Source organism: Mustelus asterias, chromosome 7, assembly GCF_964213995.1.
Source record: "Mustelus asterias chromosome 7, sMusAst1.hap1.1, whole genome shotgun sequence".
In the NCBI taxonomy this organism is placed as follows: Eukaryota; Metazoa; Chordata; class Chondrichthyes; order Carcharhiniformes; family Triakidae; genus Mustelus; species Mustelus asterias.
In genome coordinates, this window is record NC_135807.1 from 39,042,441 (window position 1) to 39,062,342 (window position 19,902).

Consider the following 19,902-nt stretch of genomic DNA (forward strand, 5'->3'; position numbering starts at 1 on the left):
CTCAGGTGCAGCAACCTTAAACCACTTGGAAGGGATTTGAGGAAGGATGGGAAGTTATTAATTTGGAGCTCTGTCTTTCATCATTAAACATGTGGTCTCTGACAAAAGTTTATAGTTATGGGGTGTTGTAAGAATGCATTTTGTTGATTGGGTATAGCTTGAAGATACCATATTTGACAAAAAGAAATCCTACTTTATGGTCCTATTTTGGTCTCTATGGCCTGGTGGGTAAGTACACTTGAGTACTGAGTTATGCAGATCAAAACTTGCCTCTGCCTCCATCAGCCCTCCATCTGAGCGATGATGGACATGCAGAAAACAAATCCATTTCAGATAGTGTCTTATGTACAAGATTATGAGGGACATGGACAGAGTGGATAAGGAGCAGCTGTTCCCCTTAGTTGCAGGGTCAGTCACAAAGGGACATAGGTTCAAGTTGAAAGGCAGGCGGTTTCGGGGGGGAACTGAGGAAAAGCTTTTTTATCCAGAGGGTGGTCATGGCCTGGGAGGATGGTAGAATCAGGTTGCCTTACATCCTTTTAAAAAATACCTGAATGGGCACTTGGCATGTCATAACATTCAAGGTTATGGGCCAAATGCTGGTAGATAGGATTAAGGGAAAGTTCAAGTGTTTCTTGTGTGTCAGTGCAGACTCAATGGGCTGAAGGGCCTCTTCCGCACTGTATGATTCTATCATATGGCTGAATGGACTAATCTGTCTAATCCTTCAGAGGCAGGTTCTGCCACAAGTGCAGCATGTGAAACTACAGAGCTTCATTGGTTGTTTTTGTTATTAGTTCCTGTTGCCTAACCATTGGTCATTGTAGTGGTACACACCATTCCACAGGAAGTCTTGCCATTTTACTCAATAGCTAATGAATCCAAGTTGTGCTATTGATGTCTAGGGTCTTCATGTCATGTTAGCAAACATCCTTGAAGCAGAACTTTGATTGTCCTACTAGTCATCTGGCTGCAGTTACCTCGCTAATAAAGTTCTTGGGTATGTGACTGTCATCTTTCCTTCAGATTTGCTCGAGCCAACCAAGCTGCTGCTTGTTTGATGAGCATCTAACAAACTCAGGAGCTCTGACTTTGAGAGGACTTCATTTGTTATTTTGTCATGCCAGGCAATCCTCATGTGCTGCAAACAGCGAAGGTGGAAATTGTTGAGCTTCTTTTCTTAATTGCTGGAAGTCATCCGCATAGCCATTTTTTCTTGATACGGCTCTTCAGGGGGATTTAAACTAATTTGTCAGGGGAGTGGGAAAAGGAGTTGTAGTCCAGAAGTCAGTGTTGAGGGTGGTGAGGTATTGGGGAAGGTATCAAGGTCAAGGGTGGGTACCGGTAGACAGGAAGATGGGTTGAAGTGTGTCTACTTCAATGCAAGGAGCATCCGGAACAAGGTGGATGAACTTGGGGCGTGGATTGCTACTTGGGACTACGATGTTGTGGCCATTACGGAGACGTGGGTAGAACAAGGACAGGAATGGTTGTTGGACGTTCCGGGGTATAGATGTTTCAGTAAGTGTAGGGAAGCTGGTAAAAGAGGTGGAGGAGTAGCATTGTTAATCAAGGATAGTTTAACGGCTGCGGAAAAGCACTTTGAGGGGGATATGCACACTGAGGTAATATGGGCTGCAGTTAGAAACAGGAAAGGAGCGGTCACGTTGCTAGGAGTTTACTATAGGCCCCCAAATAGTAATAGAGATGTGGAGGAAGAAATTGCTAAGCAGATTATGGATACGTGTGGGGGTCACAGGGTAGTTGTCATGGGGGACTTTAACTTTCCAAATATTGATTGGAACCTTTGTAGGTCAAATAGTTTGGATGGGGCACTTTTTGTGCAGTGTGTGCAGGAGGGTTTCCTGACACAATATGTGGATAGGCCGACAAGGGGTGAGGCCACATTGGATTTGGTACTGGGAAATGAACCGGGCCAAGTGTTAGATTTGGTTGTGGGAGAGAACTTTGGAGATAGTGACCACAATTCGGTGTCTTTTGTTATTGCAATGGAGAGGGATAGGGCCGGACGGCAGGGCAAGGCTTACAATTGGGGGAGAGGTAATTATGATGCGATTAGGCAAGAATTAGGGGGCATAAGATGGGAACAGAAACTGTCAGGGAAAGGCACTGATGAAAAGTGGAACTTTTTCAAGGAACAAATACTGGGTGTCCTTGATAGGTATGTCCCTGTCAGGCAGGGAGGAAATGGCCGAGTGAGGGAACCGTGGTTCACAAAAGAGGTGGAATGTCTTGTGAAAAGGAAGAGGGAAGCTTATGTAGGGATGAGGAAACAAGGTTCAGATGGCTCGACTGAGGGTTACAAGTTAGCAAGGAACGAGCTGAAAAAGGGGCTGAGGAGAGCTAGGAGGGGACATGAGAAGCCCTTGGCGGGTCGGATCAAGGAAAACCCCAAGGCTTTTTACTCTTATGTGAGGAATAAAAGAATGACCAGGGTGAGGTTAGGGCCGGTCAAGGACAGTGGTGGGAACTTGTGTATGGAATCAGTAGAGATAGGCGAGGTGATGAATGAATACTTTTCTTCAGTGTTCACCAAGGAGAGGGGCCATGTTTTTCAGGAAGAGAAGGTGTTACAGGCTAATAGGCTGGAGGAAATAGATGTTCGGAGGGAGGATGTATTGGCAGTTTTGAATAAACTGAAGGTCGATAAGTCCCCTGGGCCTGATGAAATGTATCCTAGGATTCTTTGGGAGGCGAGGGATGAGATTGCAGAGCCTTTGGCTTTGATCTTTGGGTCCTCGCTGTCCACGGGGATGGTGCCAGAGGACTGGAGAGTGGCAAATGTTGTTCCTCTGTTTAAGAAAGGGAATAGAAATGACCCTGGTAATTATAGACCGGTTAGTCTGACTTCGGTGGTTGGTAAATTGATGGAAAAGGTCCTTAGGGATGGGATTTACGACCATTTAGAAAGATGCGGATTAATCCGGGATAGTCAGCACGGATTTGTGAAGGGCAAATCGTGCCTCACAAATTTGATAGAATTTTTTGAGGAGGTAACTAGGTGTGTTGATGAAGGTAGGGCGGTTGATGTCATATACATGGATTTTAGTAAGGCGTTTGATAAGGTCCCCCATGGTCGGCTTATGATGAAAGTAAGGAGGTGTGGGATAGAGGGAAAGTTGGCCGATTGGATAGGTAACTGGCTGTCTGATCGAAGACAGAGGGTGGTGGTGGATGGAAAATTTTCGGACTGGAGGCAGGTTGCTAGCGGAGTGCCGCAGGGATCGGTGCTTGGTCCTCTGCTCTTTGTGATTTTTATTAATGACTTAGAGGAGGGGGCTGAAGGGTGGATCAGTAAATTTGCTGATGACACCAAGATTGGTGGAGTAGTGGATGAGGTGGGGGGGGGGGGGTTGTAGGCTGCAAAGAGACATAGATAGGATGCAAAGCTGGGCTGAAAAATGGCAAATGGAGTTTAACCCTGATAAATGTGAGGTGATTCATTTTGGTAGGACTAATTTAAATGTGGATTACAGGGTCAAAGGTAGGGTTCTGAAGACTGTGGAGGAACAGAGAGATCTTGGGGTCCATATCCACAGATCTCTAAAGGTTGCCACTCAAGTGGATAGAGCTGTGAAGAAGGCATATAGTGTGTTAGCTTTTATTAACAGGGGGTTGGAGTTTAAGAGCCGTGGGGTTATGCTGCAACTGTACAGGACCTTGGTGAGACCGCATTTGGAATATTGCGTGCAGTTCTGGTCACCTCACTATAAGAAGGATGTGGAAGCGCTGGAAAGAGTGCAGAGGAGATTTACCAGGATGCTGCCTGGTTTGGAGTGTCGGTCTTATGAGGAAAGGTTGAGGGAGCTGGGGCTGTTCTCTCTGGAGCGGAGGAGATTGAGGGGAGACTTAATAGAGGTTTATAAAATGATGAAGGGGATAGATCGAGTGAACGTTCAAAGACTATTTCCTCGGGTGGATGGAGCTATTACGAGGGGGCATAACTATAGGGTTCATGGTGGGAGATATAGGAAGGATATCAGAGGTAGGTTCTTCACGCAGAGAGTGGTTAGGGTGTGGAATGGACTGCCTGCAGTGATAGTGGAGTCAGACACTTTAGGAACATTTAAGCGGTTATTGGATAGGCACATGGAGCACACCAGGATGGTAGGGAGTGGGATAGCTTGATCTTGGTTTCAGATGAAGGTCGGCACAACATCGTGGGCCGAAGGGCCTGTTCTGTGCTGTACTGTTCTATGTTCTATGTTCTACTTGTATTTGGGAAGAAGATACAGCCTTGGGAAAGAAGGCCCATTAGTCTTTGTAGCTGAGTTTTCATGTGTATGATAGTACAGCATCATCAGTATAGAGGAGTTCTCTGCTCAGGAGGCAATATGTTTTTGTCTTTGCTGTTAGTTTTGATGTAGAACTTGTCCTCTCTTTTCTCACCCCTTTTCTCTCCCCACCCCATTCTCACATAAGAACAAAACAACTAGGAACAGGAGTAAGCAATTCATCTAGAGTCTGCTCCGCCATTCAATACAATCATGGCTGATCTTGTCTCGCTCTCAGCTCCATTTTACTGTCCATCCTCCATAACCTTTCAACCTATTACTAATTAAAAATCTTTCTACCTCCAAATTTACTCATGTCCTGACATCCACTGCACTCTGGGGTAGTGAATTCCACATATTCACGACCGTTTGAGAGAAGTGGTTTCTTATCTGTTTTAAATCTGCTACCGCTTATCTTAAAACTATGACCCCTTGTTTTAGATTGTCCCACAAGAGAAAGCATACACTCTACATCTACTTTGTCAATATCTTTTATCATTGTATTCCTCAATTAGATCTCCCCTCATTCTTCTCTACTCAAGAGTGTAGGCCTAAACTGCTCTATCTTCTCATCTCTGGATTCATTCTAGTGAACCTCCTCTGAACTCCTTCTAATGCCACAACATCCTTCAAATAAGGGGACCAAAACTATACACAGTATTCTAGGTGTGATCTCACCAATGCCTTGTATAGTTGCAGCAACAATTCCTTACTTACATGCTCTATTCCTTTAGCTATAAATGCACAAATTCCATTTGCTTTAATTATTACCTACATACCAATTTTCTGTGATTTCATGTGAGGTCACCCAGATCCCTCTGCACCAAAGCACCCTGAAGAGTCTCTCCGTTTAGTTAAGCTGTCTTTCCATTTTTCCAATCAAAATGGATAACCTCACACTTACCTGCGTTAAACTCCTACTTTTTGGCCCACTCACCTACATCACTTCCCTGCAATTTCTGCTGATAATTGCACTTGCAACTCTTTCCCACTTCTTGGGATGGATGGAACAGGTTACTGGGAAGTTGCTCTGCCTTCAAGGAAGTTTTGCGTTGGAGGGGCATAGTAAATCTATTCTATTTACACATTAATTTTGAATTATCCTTCAGAATGTGCTGTGGGCTATGGGTGAAGTCTGGACAGCAACGTGGCCAATAATAACAATTGGTAGCCGCTGTTAACAATTTTGTAATGAGAGGGAGCGCCCAATTTGGCCTACAGCACTTGTAATGTTTTTCCTATTGAAACTTACATTTTAATGGTTTTACGTATGTCTGACATTTGGAAAACTTGGTTTGCTTAATTTATGTAATATAAATTCAAAGCAGAAGGGTTGGAGTATGTCACCCTCCCACTGCATCATGTTCTAAACTAATACAGAAAAGTGCTGATCTTTGATTCTCCTTCCCCTATTAAGTACTGATTTTTTTGTAAAGTTGTTATTTCTGCCTTTTGAGGACACTTCATGATCACCAGTTAGCTACTGATCAGCGATATTCCCCATCCTGGTTTCATAGATAAAACAGGTCACCCCTTTCCTCCCTCCCCCACCAAGTTATATTATCTGAGGTATCACAGCCTCTATTACCCCAGCTGAAGTCCACACTGACTCCCTTGAATGATGAACATTGTGATATTAGCCCTCAGCCCCTTTTGGAAAAATATAACCTGGTTGCTAGCAGCGGCTTTTAACATTGCAACTGGTCCTGCAAATTTAAAAGGAGGAGATTAGAAGGCAGCAATTGGTCTTTATTAATAATCCTGAGTGTACATCCAATGGCAGTCTGATGTGACTTAATGCTGATTAAAATGGATGCTGAGAGATTACGGTAGCCAAGTCATATCACAAACTTGTGGAATTTTCTTTGTTTTAAAGTAGGTGTTAATTTTTCTTTGTGGAGTTTCTGTGCATGTCATTATTCAGTTTGTTGCTAAATGCCAGCTGTTGAATGCTGACAGATAGTAATGAAATTTAGGAGACTGTGGCCCACCCCATCTGGCAGTTGATTGGGTGGCAGTCAGGGAGGAGTAGTAACAACAGAAATGAGACTTTTTGAAATGCCTGTCCCTCAATATTTTCAAAGGCAAAATGATGGCTATTGTTGAAATGAAATGTTCCCCCGCCGCCTCCAACCTCCTTTATTATTACTAGCAAATTTGACTCTCAAATTGTGTACATTAGACAGTTGATGCTGTTTAATTGGATACTTCTACCTTGCATGGAAATTTTAAACTACACATATTCTCAATTTAATCCATTTTGTGTAAATCAGGTGGTGCCAGTTTGTCGTGGTATTAACTGTTGCTGAACAGATTTTTTTGTTTGCATCTTGAAAAAAGGAAGTTTACCCTAAAATTTGTTAATGGCCGAATTATCAAAGGAAGTGTGTTGCCAGAAGTGGGAAACTTTTGTCAAGAGGTGGAAAACTGTTTTGGAGAAGTGCACAAACGTATAATAAAAATTAAAAGCTAGTTCTTTCACTGAGGAGCCTGTGATTAGAAACTGATCTTTGTTCCGTTACTTAAATGGGAAGTGGTTGTTTTAATTATTTTGTTTTAGAGAAGTGTGGTGCCTACTATCTGATTCCTTGTTTTTAAAATCCTTATAACCAAAGAATTGGCTCTCTGTCCTTACTATTGAATGTTCCCAGTATTTAACCAAGACAGCAACAAAAGCTTCTCTTCCCCTTGCGCATCTTCTCTCGAGGTATTGATTCACGATACAATTGCATTCGCACTGACAGACATCCAATACTTTGCCTCAGTAGCCATGATACGTGACTACATATGTAACTCTCATGGCTGAGATGTTTATTTGTGAGAATTGCCATGGACAAGTGCAATTATCGTCAGAAGTTGCAGGGTAGTGATGGCAGAATCTTGCCTGGCTTTTTCTATCTTTCCTATATATCCTGCTGCCCACTGTTTATCCTCCAAAAGCTCAGTGTTGGGGCAAATTGATTCTTTGGCTGTGATCAGAAAATTGACAAAATTCAGGGGCTGAACCTCACTGTTCTGTCCTGTATGGATTTATTAATTGACCAAGTACCCAGGCTTCTTCCCAGGACAACTCCCTCAAAGTGTAAAATGTAGAGTCGCCATAGTTCCAGATGACCATTGGTTGCTCTCCCCTTTGATGGGGAGAGCTGACTGGTGGTGATTTAACCTGAAGTTCAACACACTTCGACAAGGGACAAAGTTGAGAAGATGGAGCCTTCATGAGTAATTCAGCTGGCATGAGAATTGAAACTGCGCTGTTGGCATCACTCTGCATCACAAACCCGTTGTCCAGCCAAAGTGCAAGTCCAGTCCAAGTCTCAGTTGTTTTCATGTATTTGGAGCTGGCTAATGTGTGATGGTTTATCGCTGTTCACTTCTTTTGACCTGGTTGCTTGAATCCTTCTGAGGAAGATTCATTGACTCCTTGTTTTCATGGCCAATGTGGCAATGTCTTTGGGTCTTCCATTTACTAACTGGGTAGTAAATAACATGATGCATACTGCTCAAGTAATATTTTGTATATTTTAATTTATCCAAATATTGTATTTTTGTCTGTGAATATACAACCATCAGTGTTTATTTTTAATTTATCCTCATTTATTCTCAATACACTGTTTTCAGCCCTTCTTTCCATTTAGATTGGAATTTTTTAGACTTCAATAGATTTGCTTTAGGCGTAGAATCATGTTATGGAAGGTATGGGTTTGATGACCTGAGCCATCTTTACTGTCTTGGCTCAGTTGGTAGCAACTTGCCTTTTGCATCATTGTGGATTCAAGTCTTTATTTTCGTGTTGGCTCGTCAATGGAGAGCTGTCTTGTGGATGAAGTGTTTGCCATGGGATTAACACCCATGAACCACAGAGGAATTCCCCTGTTGAACTTGCCAATGTCACCAAAGCATTGCTGTTTCTGGGATGTCTGTGTGCAAAATGACTTCACAACAAAACTGCACAGTATTGCACAATAATTTGCTCTACGAAGGGCTTCAGTGATTAAGGGACAGTATTAATGCAAGTTGCATTCTTGTAAAGTCCCTTGTTTGTTCATGTTAAGCTTAATCCTTTAGCCAACTGATTTAACTACTTTCTACTTGTGTGTCCCTTTTCTCATGGAGCTTGTGCATTCAGACCTTTTGCCACTCTTTTAAATTAGCTGCTGAGCAATGTCAGAAGCAACTGAGTGACTTTATATTTTGCTGCTTTAATGACACTTCAGGTATGCTGCACTTACCCTGAGGTCAAACATGGATGTGCATTAGTACAGTTGTTCTAACTCCTTCCTTATCCCAAATACAATTCTAACCTCATAATACATGCTAGCAAACCTCTAATTATGGAACAAAATTGTGGGTACGATGCTCTTTGTTGCAACCCATACAGTTTTAGACTCTTTACCGAAAACAAATTAAACGCTTGACAACATTTAAGCTGAGTTAACTGACTTGCATTTGGGAGGAAGAACATGCCGTTTGGTCACTGCCAGTAATAGAGGGTGGTAGAAAATGATGAAGAACGACTAGAGGGACAAAGTGATAGTTTTAGGCGAAGCTATATTTAGGGCTTTGATCATAGTGTATGTGAGAAGACTTTTATGATATGTATGGTATGGAACAGACTTACAGAAGCAGTATTTACACTGGACATTAAAATCCTGTGATTGTGTTTTGAAACCGTTGATGCTGAAATAGAAGGGCATTAGAAGTCTTTCTTGATGGATTAATTAAGATGGGCTGCAAGACATACAGCAGATGGATCTTGTGCAAAGATTGGGTGGGTTTGGCTGTGACACTTCCTCACTGTGGCTTAGCTTAGAGTCCACTAACCTGGCCTATGTGAACGGAATGTAATTTGTAAGTACAGAGGGCTGCTGTGGAGCTGGTACCCTAGCAGCAGTCATCCCCTTCAGTGGATGACAAATGCGTGCATGTTTTTTTTCAAAGATCAATGAATGGTGAGTCATATCCAGTATTTATATTGTCTGTAACAACTCAAGGATGATGAAACAGACTGCAGACAATAGTGATTCAGGCATCTGAACGAATTAATTAGAGTTGAATCACCGGTTTTAAAATACAGCAAACCTTTCTTTTTGGCTCCAAGAGAGGGATTAAGTGCATAGGTGAAATTTAAATACAACCCAAATATTGGTTTTGGTAATGTATTAAGTAATTTGGCACTATAAAGTAAATATTTCAGTCCATTTTGTATTCAGAGGCATCCTATCCAATTATTGTGTAATGTATAGGTTGGGATTTGTATAGAAGAGAAAATATTTGCAGGTAAAGTCACACTGTCTGAACCATACAGTCCACAAAGCTCGATTTTGAATTGGTAAAGCCAGAGGAGCAGCATTTAGTGTTTATCCCTTTGACTAGAGATGGGAAAAACATTAGCTATCTGGAAGCTCATTGTGTGAATCTCGGATTAAGCTCAGCAGTGATTTCCACAGTTGAGAGCCTGTTGAGGCTTACACATGAATAATGGACATTTAGGTGAAGTACCAGATGTCAGCGTCAGAGCATAGAATTGAGGATTCAAGGAGGAGGGAGAAAATTGGAGAACATTGTGGTTTGGATGGTTTGTGATCTAACGTTTTCCAGATGGCTTGTCTGTTTAAAATATCTGGTTTCTACTCTTTGCACTAACTTCCTGTGCTTTTTTTGCTTCCTTTCTCCTTTCCCTATTTCTCTCTTCCCTTACCTCCAACTATTTGTGTCTAGCAGCGTAGAATGGAGCAGTTTATCACTCGGGCCACTCTGCACCACATACAAGAGCAGCTCCAGTGATTAAATGTTTGCACAACTCAACTCTACAGTTCTGAAAGTGCCATCTTGAGAAGGTTTTTGTCAATTATTTCCGGTTCCACTTCTGGCGAGCACCAAAGATCCAAAGAGCGTCTTTACATGTTTGGCCGTTTCTGCTTTGTTTTCATAATCTTTTGGAATCTGACTGGCAGACTGGTGTAGTGAGTTACGGGCCTAGAGGTGGTGATGATTAGAAAAGTAAAAAAAATCACATTTAATCAGACTTAATCCATGTAACTCTTATAAAAAGAGCTCATTGAATAGTTTATCCAACCACTGAAAATCTGTATAGCGTTTTTTGTAACTTATTATTAACTTCATTTGTATACATGGAGAGGGATGAAATGGAAACAGCTTGTAATCTATACCACTTTGGAGTGCTGGTAATGGAACTATTGGGTTGAGACATGAAGTTTCTAACCAAATCTTAGTTAATCTAAAAGCAATGGAAGTGCCAAATGTTAATTTTGCTTCACTAATCTGAAAGGCAAACCAAGACTGATGGCTGGTTTGCAATGACTGAAGTAGTCCAAATGCTTATTTATTATATGGGCTTCAAATGTCTTTTTACTGTACTTTTAAGGATAGCATTAGCAATTTAACTTTTTTTGCAAATTTAAATCTTTATTGCATGGCTTTTTTTAAATAAAAATGGAAGGGAAGGAGAAAACAGGCAAAAATTCAGAATTGGCTATCACTAATTAATCAATGTCCTCTTTTAAGAGCATTAACTAAACAGTGAGATTTTAACCCTAGCAAAGATTGTGATTGGAATTCTTTTGGAAAGCACGACAGTTGTGAATACTGTTAATACAATGAGAATGCTGACCTATACTTATTTCATGCCCTTAAATAGGAATATTTAAAATTTGGGTAGTCTCAATCAATGACTTGAGAGAGGCCTAAGTTTGTGAACTCTGTCTATTTTGCTTTTTCTCCCTAGTGTAGAAATGCTCAGAGGTTGAGATGCCAACTCTGTTTCTGACTACTTCACTCCCAGGTTGTATGGGACCATGGCCCTAAAAATAAAATCTAGCTTTGATGGTCATCCCCGACTTAATAAATATTGGTACTGCATTCCCAGGGGAGTGATGGTTAAATTTTGGTCTGCTTGTGGCTGCCTAAATTTTTTCTGGTGTTGCAACCTAGTGGCCTTTTATATGTAACATTTCTTTACTGTGCAAAGGGCTTGGATGCTGAGTGACAAACAGGCCTGTTGCTGGAAACCATGACTTATCTATTCAAAACGTTTCCATTGTAAACTAAAGGGTGTCTAAGGTACCTCTGCCTCTTCATTTTTTAAGACTTCTGGTCTCATTGATGTCAGTTACACAAATCTTATCACTGGTGCTTGTGGCATATCTCTGTCTTGTCCCCTCTGATGTAAGCAGGCACTTTCAATTTTGATGTCATTTATTGGGGCGGTGGGGGGAATTGACGCTCAATGTTTTTAATACACAGCTATATATTAATGATTTGGTTGAAGTTTTTCTTCCAGATGTGCATTCTTTACATTTTTTATATTTTAACTTTCTTTGTAAGGAGTTTAATTTCAGCTCTAGTTGTTTGTGTATCCATTAAACTTTTGTGACTGCTTTTCCAGGAATCTAGCTGGTCTCAGCTAATGCAGCACTTTTTCCCTGGGCTAGGGAGTGGAAAATTCAGTCATGGATTCGGCTACTGATTACTAGGTGGTCGTCTTTGTTGAATTGTGCATTTATGTCTATGTCAAAGTATGTGGAGTGTTTATTCATGTTGGGTAGTATTACCTATCTAAGCTGCTTGGTAAAGTGCCAAAAAACATCTGGTGCATTTCAAAACCATAACCTGGCAAGCGCAGTATCTTTTGGTGAAAAGGAAAGATATTTGGTCAAAAAAAAAGAAACACAGCAAATGCTTTGAAAATCTGTAGGTGTCTGGCACCTGTGCTTTATTATAAAGTTGACACACCTGAAACTTCTCCCCTTTATAAATCCTTACCTATTTTATTTTTCAATGATTAAATTAACCTAATGCATGTTGCTTCCAGAAATGGCCAAACCTACTTGCGTCCACTTTGAGGATAGCACTTAACCTAGTCGGGAAAAGTTGTCCTGGTTTGGAGTCTGGAATGAGTTATGTTCTTAAAATGCATGTGAACTTTACATTCTCTTATTTGGAGTTTCATGCATGCTGGGAGTATGGTTTCTAGTCTTAGGATTGCTTTCCTTCTATTCATTATGAATTCTGTAAAATCACAACAGTTTGCTATTAGCTGCATGCTATCTATTTGGATGGGGTTTAAAAATTCCAGTACCCACCTGTCAATTCTGTAAGTTGTCCTTGTATATTGACAATATGACCAAAAAGAAACAAATGGAAATATGGCTTTCCACTTTATCCTTGAGAAATTGAGTAGTTTGGGTTGATCTGTTTGCCTTTTTACTTTTTTGTCTCTTGCCCTACATTGAAACTTTTCCAATTTGTGGGAGGTTGAAGGAGGGAAGCCGCATGTATATGAACACCAAATGTTGAAGTAATGTTAAGTCGGCATTTAAGGTTTAATTTACGTTGCTTTCTGTGATTTCTCCCACATTCCCACACCCCATCATTGATTTAATTGATTAAAACTTTAGCTGTGCTGTTTGCTTCCTTTGTTCAACTCCCATTATGTCATTTAGTTGAATAACTGGGGACAATGGGAGCAGCGTTTTGAACTTGTATTGTGCCAAACTGTGTTCATGATTTAGAACACTTCTAATGGAATGGATTCACTCATGGAATATAAATTATACTAAATTGGAAATGGTTTCAATTTTTCATAAAATCATAGAGTGGCATGGTGTAACTGGTAAAGACACAATGTTAAGGCACATTCTTTTCTGGTCCCCTAACTACCAATTTAATACTAGATGCTCTAGATTTGTATGTTGGGCTCCCAAGAATTGGCTACAACTGAGTAAATTTGTAATTTTTTCCCCTGTCCCCTTGAAGTTTAGTCACTCTGTCCTGCCAATAGCAAGACAAACTGGTGTGACAAATTGGGTAGGTGGTTCTATTGTAAGTTGCTCACATTTCTAAATGAAATGGCAATATAGAGCAGAAGATGACTTTTTATGTTGTAGTATAATTATTCTTGGCCTTCTCCTAAATATTACACTTGGTCTTGACCCCTTAAATGGTAATTAACAACAGTGACTGGAGTCTTGCTTGCTGGCTGGTGAGTTAGTGATGGCCCTGCATTGCCAAATGAAGTGGCCATCACATACTTAGCTGGGCAATGGTGATCTTTCCCAAGATCAAGGACCCTGAAATCCAGCCCCTGAGAGTGACTGACCAATCAGAGAGGCTAACAGTTGTGCATTCTTGGCAGTGCCAGTGGGAATGGTGACTGTGCGCCCAGCCCAGAATGCCGCTGCTCTTGTGGGAAGTCATTGGAGATTGCCTAGCAGAAGAAGAAAAAGTCTCTTTCTAAACCATCCCCCTCCCCTGCAGAAGTGCAGATTGTCAAACTACCCTCTTGCACCAGTTAACTGGCTTTGGTTATTCTGAATTAGTTCTAAAGTTTCCTGGTCAGATTCCCTGGAGTTAAATTCACAAATTATTTTCCTCTTTCAAATAGTGTCAATTTAAAAAATCTTTTATTTAAAAACTGGTATGAATCTACTTTTAACTTAGCAACTGATGTAACGTTCAGCTGAATTGTGTGCGTGTTTTACATTGTAACCAAAATTAATCTTGCCTTGTAAGCCGCCTCTAATTCTTAACACTTGGTAGTGTGTGCAGTTTATCATTTTCAATGTACTAATGACACTAATAAACATGCTTCATTAATAAACCAAATACTTGTCACCTGTCTGTCATTTCACGCAACAGTGTTTGGATCTAATATGTATATGATGTGCAAAAGGTGTGTCTGTGGTAGGACTACTTTCAGCTGCATGCTCTAATTCTTGAATTTAATAGACATATGTGGATAATGTTGCAGGGAAAATCTATTAGGGTCTACAATTTAGAGAGGGCTACTACTTGCTGAATTGAGGGTGGCCTAGAGAAACAAATAAACCATGATGGAACCCTGACTGGAAGCAGAATTACAGTAGCCTTTAATATTGCTGCAATGAGAGACGTGAACTCTCAGCCACCTCTACAGAGAAAAGCAGTTGTGAGACTTTTATACCCTGTCCCATTGAATCATATCTTCTGGACGTGTACGATGCTCTGAGATTGTTTACCATTTGTTACATAGCAGAATTCTGGTTTTGACAAGTCTAGGGTGTGTGTGTTTGGAGCTCCCGATTAGCTGTTAACAAGACAAGATCCGCTAAATATGAATATGCATCCATATGAATATGCATCCATTGTCAATTTCCAGACTCTTCGCGGCCCTGTAATTATAACCGCTCCCAGCACTGAGTTCTGATTGTGTTTAAGTACACAGATGCTTATTTTGCTTATTACATACCTGTTTGTATTTTAAATCAGCCCACCTTTTATTCTTTGTTTTGGCAACTCTAAATTAAGTCACGCTCTGCAATGGGTACTGGGTTTCAGCACCAAGGTATGTATTCCTATAAATTCTGCTATCCAGCTGTGTCAATGAATTCCCTATCCAGTCCCCTTCCTGAAATCCACGACAACAACAATTTAAATGTACAGCAGTGTAACATAATTCCTGCATTAATATGATGGATGTTATGGGGAGCGATCTCTTGGACCTTTGGGTTTTTCATCATCTGTATTATCAACATGCATGAAGGACCAGAAGGAGTGGCACGGTGGTTAGCACTGCTGCCTCACAGTGCCAGGGACCTGGGTTCGATTCCCGGCTTGGTTCACTGTCTGTGTGGAGTCTGCACGTTCTCCCCATGTCTGCGTGGGTTTCCTCCGGGTGCTCCGGTTTCCTCCCGCTGGTTAGGTGCATTGACCGTGCTAAATTCTCAGTGTACCCGAACAGGCACCAGAGTGTGGCGACTAGGGGATTTTCACAGTAACTTCATTGCAGTGTTAATGTAAGTCTACTTGTGACGAATAAATAAATTTTAAACTTTTAAGGTGGGCTATATAAACACACGAGTAAGAAGGCTTGGTGTATATTTCTTTTGTTCTTCCTCCCACCTATAAAACTTATTATGTGTGCAAAACTATGGCACAAGAATTCAATATGAGCAATGAGAGGCCATCTGCAAAATGTGAAACCAGAATTCTCTGGTTCTATATGCCCTGTCAGAGAGCAAGGAGAATTTGGTGCTCAGCCAGTTCACTGCAGCTGGACTGAAAATCCCAGCTGTGGGCGAGGTTGGAGAATTCTGGCCAAAGTTTTCACAGAACTGTTATTGCACAGAAGGAGGCCATTTGGCACATTGTCTGCATTGGGAAAATGCACAAGACGCCCTGCTCCCTCTGATGATTGAACTCAGTACTTTCTGACTGAACTTGGAACCTTCAGATTAGACTTTGTGGTCTACTGTGCTAAGAAGACATTTCTTAATGGTAAGAAGCTAAACTGTTCATGTACATAGCATTAAAAGTTATTGCAAAGGTACAAAAATAAACAAACAGGATTAGTGGAATGTTAGCCTTTATCTTAAGGGGGCTTGAATACAAAATGGATGCTGCATTCTTAGTTAGACCCCAGCTGTTAATCTTGGGCACTCACCCTCAGTAAGGATATATATTTAATTTATATTCTCTAACCGATTGCAATATGATTTACAATGATACTGGGTGTGGTAGCATAATAATGTGCAAACAGTAAAGAGGCCCAAACTACTGACTGGAAACATGAGTTTAGATCCCACTGCAGTAGTTGGGGACTTTAAATTCAATTAATTAAATAAATCTGGAATAAAAAGCTAATATCAGTAATGGTGATCATGTCGCAGTTGTTAAAATGTGTCTGATGTATTGATCTTTAGGGAATGAAATCTCCCTCTTACCTGGCCTGGTCTATATGTTGATCCCAATTCACTAATGAGGCTGACTCATAACCACTCTCTAAGATGGCCTTGCATACTACCCAGATGTATGAAACTGCTGTGAAAAAGACTGAACCACCATGCACAACAAAGACCTATCCAGTCTCCCCTGAAAAGTTGTCCTCACTAACATCTGGGCACATATCCCACAGACTGGTCATACAACAACTTGGCATAGTCACATTCATAGAATTTTATCTTTGACATATCAGATTTCTGTCATCATCCCTGGGTATGTCCTTTTACACCATGAGACAGACCCACCAGAGGTGGTGACAGTGGTGTACAGGCAAGAAGGAATGATTGTGAAATCCCTCAACCTTATTTCAAACTCCAGAAATCTCATGGCATTGACTTAAACATGGGTAAGGTAACTTGTTTGTGACCCTCTCCTAACTGAATTAATAGCCCTCCATGCTGAACACTATTAAGAAGAAGCACTGTGGGTAGTCACCACATAGAATATGCTCTGCATGGGGAGATCACCGTACTCATTACAGAGACTTGATAGCACCAATACTAACTCAGTTGGCCAAGTTCTGAAGAGCATATCTGATAGGGTAGGCCTGCATCATGAGGAGAGAACTGAAATGGCGGGGGGAAAGTCTACCTCTGTCTCGTTCTTGACAATACCTGTCGCAGATGCATCCGTCCATGACAGTATTGCTAGGATTAACGACTGCACAGTCTGTGTGTGAAGATGGGACTTTGCCTTCACAGAGGCTACTCTCCATGTTATGTGGCATTACCATTGTGCTAAACGGGATAGATTCAGAACATATCCAGTAGCCCAAAACTGGGAATCCATGAAGTGCTGTGGGCTATTAGCAGCAACAGCAGAATTGTATTCCCCCACAATCTTAAATTCATAGCCTGGCATATTCCTCATTCTACTATTACCAAAAACCTGGTTCAATGATGAGTATAGAACACTAGGACTAGAGGAGTGCCACAGGGATTACTGCTGGGAATGTGACTATTTACAATCAATTGGGAGGTTTTGCTCCTGAGTCGGAGCTGCCATGTTGGGACAATTCCCAATTCAGGTGAAAGTGTCCCAGATCTTTGGATTTTTGTACTGGGTGACAGATGCTATCAGGAGTCAGACCCACCAACCCAGAAAAAGTTCCACGGTGGGCACAAAGGCTGTTGGTTGCAGAGGCTGGATGGAGATACTTTGATGCCCTGGGACTTCATCTAAGTTACAAAACAGTCCTATAGCTCTCTCCCTTCACACTCTGTACTCCTCCCTGATAAACCTTCCCAGGCCCTATCCATGCCAACTTGTGCTACCTCATTTACCCCCCCCCCCCCTCCATATGACCCTATAGCCCTTTATAGTATAGTCTCTGCTAACTTAGTGCCAACTCATTCTAACCCATGCCCCCCCACCCACAAAAAATTTCCCCTAGCACCATCCATATCAACTCATCCAATATCCACCATGAGCAGAGCTGAGAGCCATGGCAAGCTGAAATAAATGAAGTTCGAAGTTTGTCTATTGAAGACTTCGCTATATTTAAAAACGCACACACATTGATAACATTTTAAATCCCTTCAAGTACTTAATCCCTTATGAAAGCATACATCTGTATTCATAGTCCCACATGAAAAATAGCTAATCTGTTTATAGCCTCTTGGAGCTGTCAATCAAATGGTGAGCTTACAGACACCCCCACCAGTTATAGGTTGTGGAAGCAATCCAGCAGCACTAATCCATAAAATGGCAAGCATCACCCCCCCCCCCCCCCCCCCCCCCCCCCCCCCCCCCCCCCCAAACTGCAGGCTGGATTGGGTTTTACAAAAACTTAACGGGCTTAGGGATTTAATTGATTTGGCAGCTTGGGCGGCATGGTAGCACAGTGGATAGCACTGCTGCCTCACAGCGCCAGGGACCCGGGTTCAATTCTGGCCTTGGGTGACTATTGGTGTGGGGTTTGCATGTTCTTTCCATATCTGCGTGGGTTTCCTCTGGGTGCTCTGGTTTACTCCCACAGTACAAAGATGTGCAGGTTGGGTGGATTGGCCATGCTAAATTGCCCCTTATTGTCCCAATATGTGTAGGAGGATTAGTGGGGTAAATATGTGGGGTTATGGGGATAGGGCCTCGGTAGGATGTTCTGTCAGTTAGTCGGTGCAGACTCGATGGGTGGAATAGCCTCCTTCTGCATTGTAGAGATTCTATGATTGGTAGTTCTTCCGGGCTTAGCCACTCATTTAGGCACATTCACGTCTACTCTTGACAATCTCTGCATATCTGATCTCTACAAATAACTTTGGCACCCTTTCCTCAAATGCCTAAAGACCACGAGTCATGGTCTGGCAATCCCAGTAATGAAAGTTGGATCCATTTGAAAGCACCTGTATTTTCACATGTGCAGCTGCCAGCATGAATCATGGATGTGCAAAGTATGACACACTTCTGTTCTCCCCCACCCCAGTGAAAATGATGGGTGCTGCGTTTGGGGCGCAACTTCTGAAATTGAGATTCTAGTACCCTTTAACTAAGGTACAGAGCCCTTCTGCCTCCACGATTATTCAGACCTATATTCAAAACTTGGATGAATGGACTGACAATAATGTCGACAAATTTGCTGGTGATACTAAGATAGCAAGGCAAGTTAGGAGGATACAAATTCTGTGAAGGGATATAGATTGGTTTAGTGAGTGGGCAAAAATTTGACATGCAGTATAATATGGCAGGAGTAATAGGAATATTATTTAACTGGAAAGAGCCTGCAGAATGCAGAGGGATCTGGGAAAAGTTAGCAAGCACATACATCAAGTAGTTAGGTAAATGGAATGTTGGCTTTATTGCAAGGGGGTTGGACTATAAAAGTAGGGAAGTCTTACAACACCATACAGGCCATTAGTGAGACCGTACCTGAAATACTGTGTATAGTTTTGGTCTCACTTCAGAGAAGAATCATTTGGCTGATTCCCAGGATGAGGTCTTGGGTTGAGCAGGTTTGGCCTGGCCTATACGCATTGGAGTTCAGAAGAAAGATTTGTGATCATCTTGAAAAACAAGATTCTGAGGGGCATTGATAGGTTCAAAGCTGACACTATGTTTCCCCTTGTTAAAAAGCAGGCAGAAAAGTGGAGTTGAGGCCACAATTGGATCAGCAATGATCTTGGCTGTAACTTCCTCGAGGGAGGATTGCCACACTATATGAATTTACTTTCACTTAAATTCTAAAGTGTCTGTCTTATCCGCTCTTTCTGACTTGGGCTGGATGAGGATGAGACTCGAGCAGCAAAGTGTAAAAGGAGTGGATTGAAGGAGGGCACACCGTCTATAAAACAGCTGAGTCTAAAAGTCCCATTGAAAGCGAGAAGATGCGTATCTAAGATAAGTGAATGGAACAAAAACAGAAAATGCTGAAAAATCTCAGCTGGTCTGACAGCATCTGTGAGGAGAGAATAGAGCCAATGTTTGGAGTCTAGATGATCCTTCATCAGAGCGAAATTCCACCAAGTGGGAATGAGTGAGTGGATGGTGGGGTGTGTATGGGGGAGGTTCAGACATCGGGGGCGGGGGGGGTGTTGGGGGAGTCTGACATCGGGGGTGGGGATTTGGACATGGGGCGAAGGGGTTGAGTGGGAGAATAGGACAACGGTGGGTGGGTTTGGCCTGGTTCTTTAAAATAGTTACGCTGAAGTAAGAAGTGCTTTTATTCCTTCTACCTCAATAATAACGAGTGTAAAATTGGTAGAACCATCTGAAGTTAGCGATTTTAAATTGCTTTGTCAGATGGTTTCCAACACTCATGTCCAGGAGGTGTTGACCCTTCTGGACAAATCCTTATCTGAGAACCTCTGGGATGGATTCCCCAATGCACCTT

General features: G+C 41.8%; 1 protein-coding gene across 6 annotated transcripts in view; it reads left to right on the forward strand.

Annotated features, from left to right (window-relative positions):
* The window catches only part of LOC144495654 (uncharacterized), a 361,405-nt gene that overhangs the window by 101,033 nt on the left and 240,470 nt on the right, over window positions 1-19,902 (forward strand). The gene's annotated exons all lie outside the window — the stretch shown is intronic.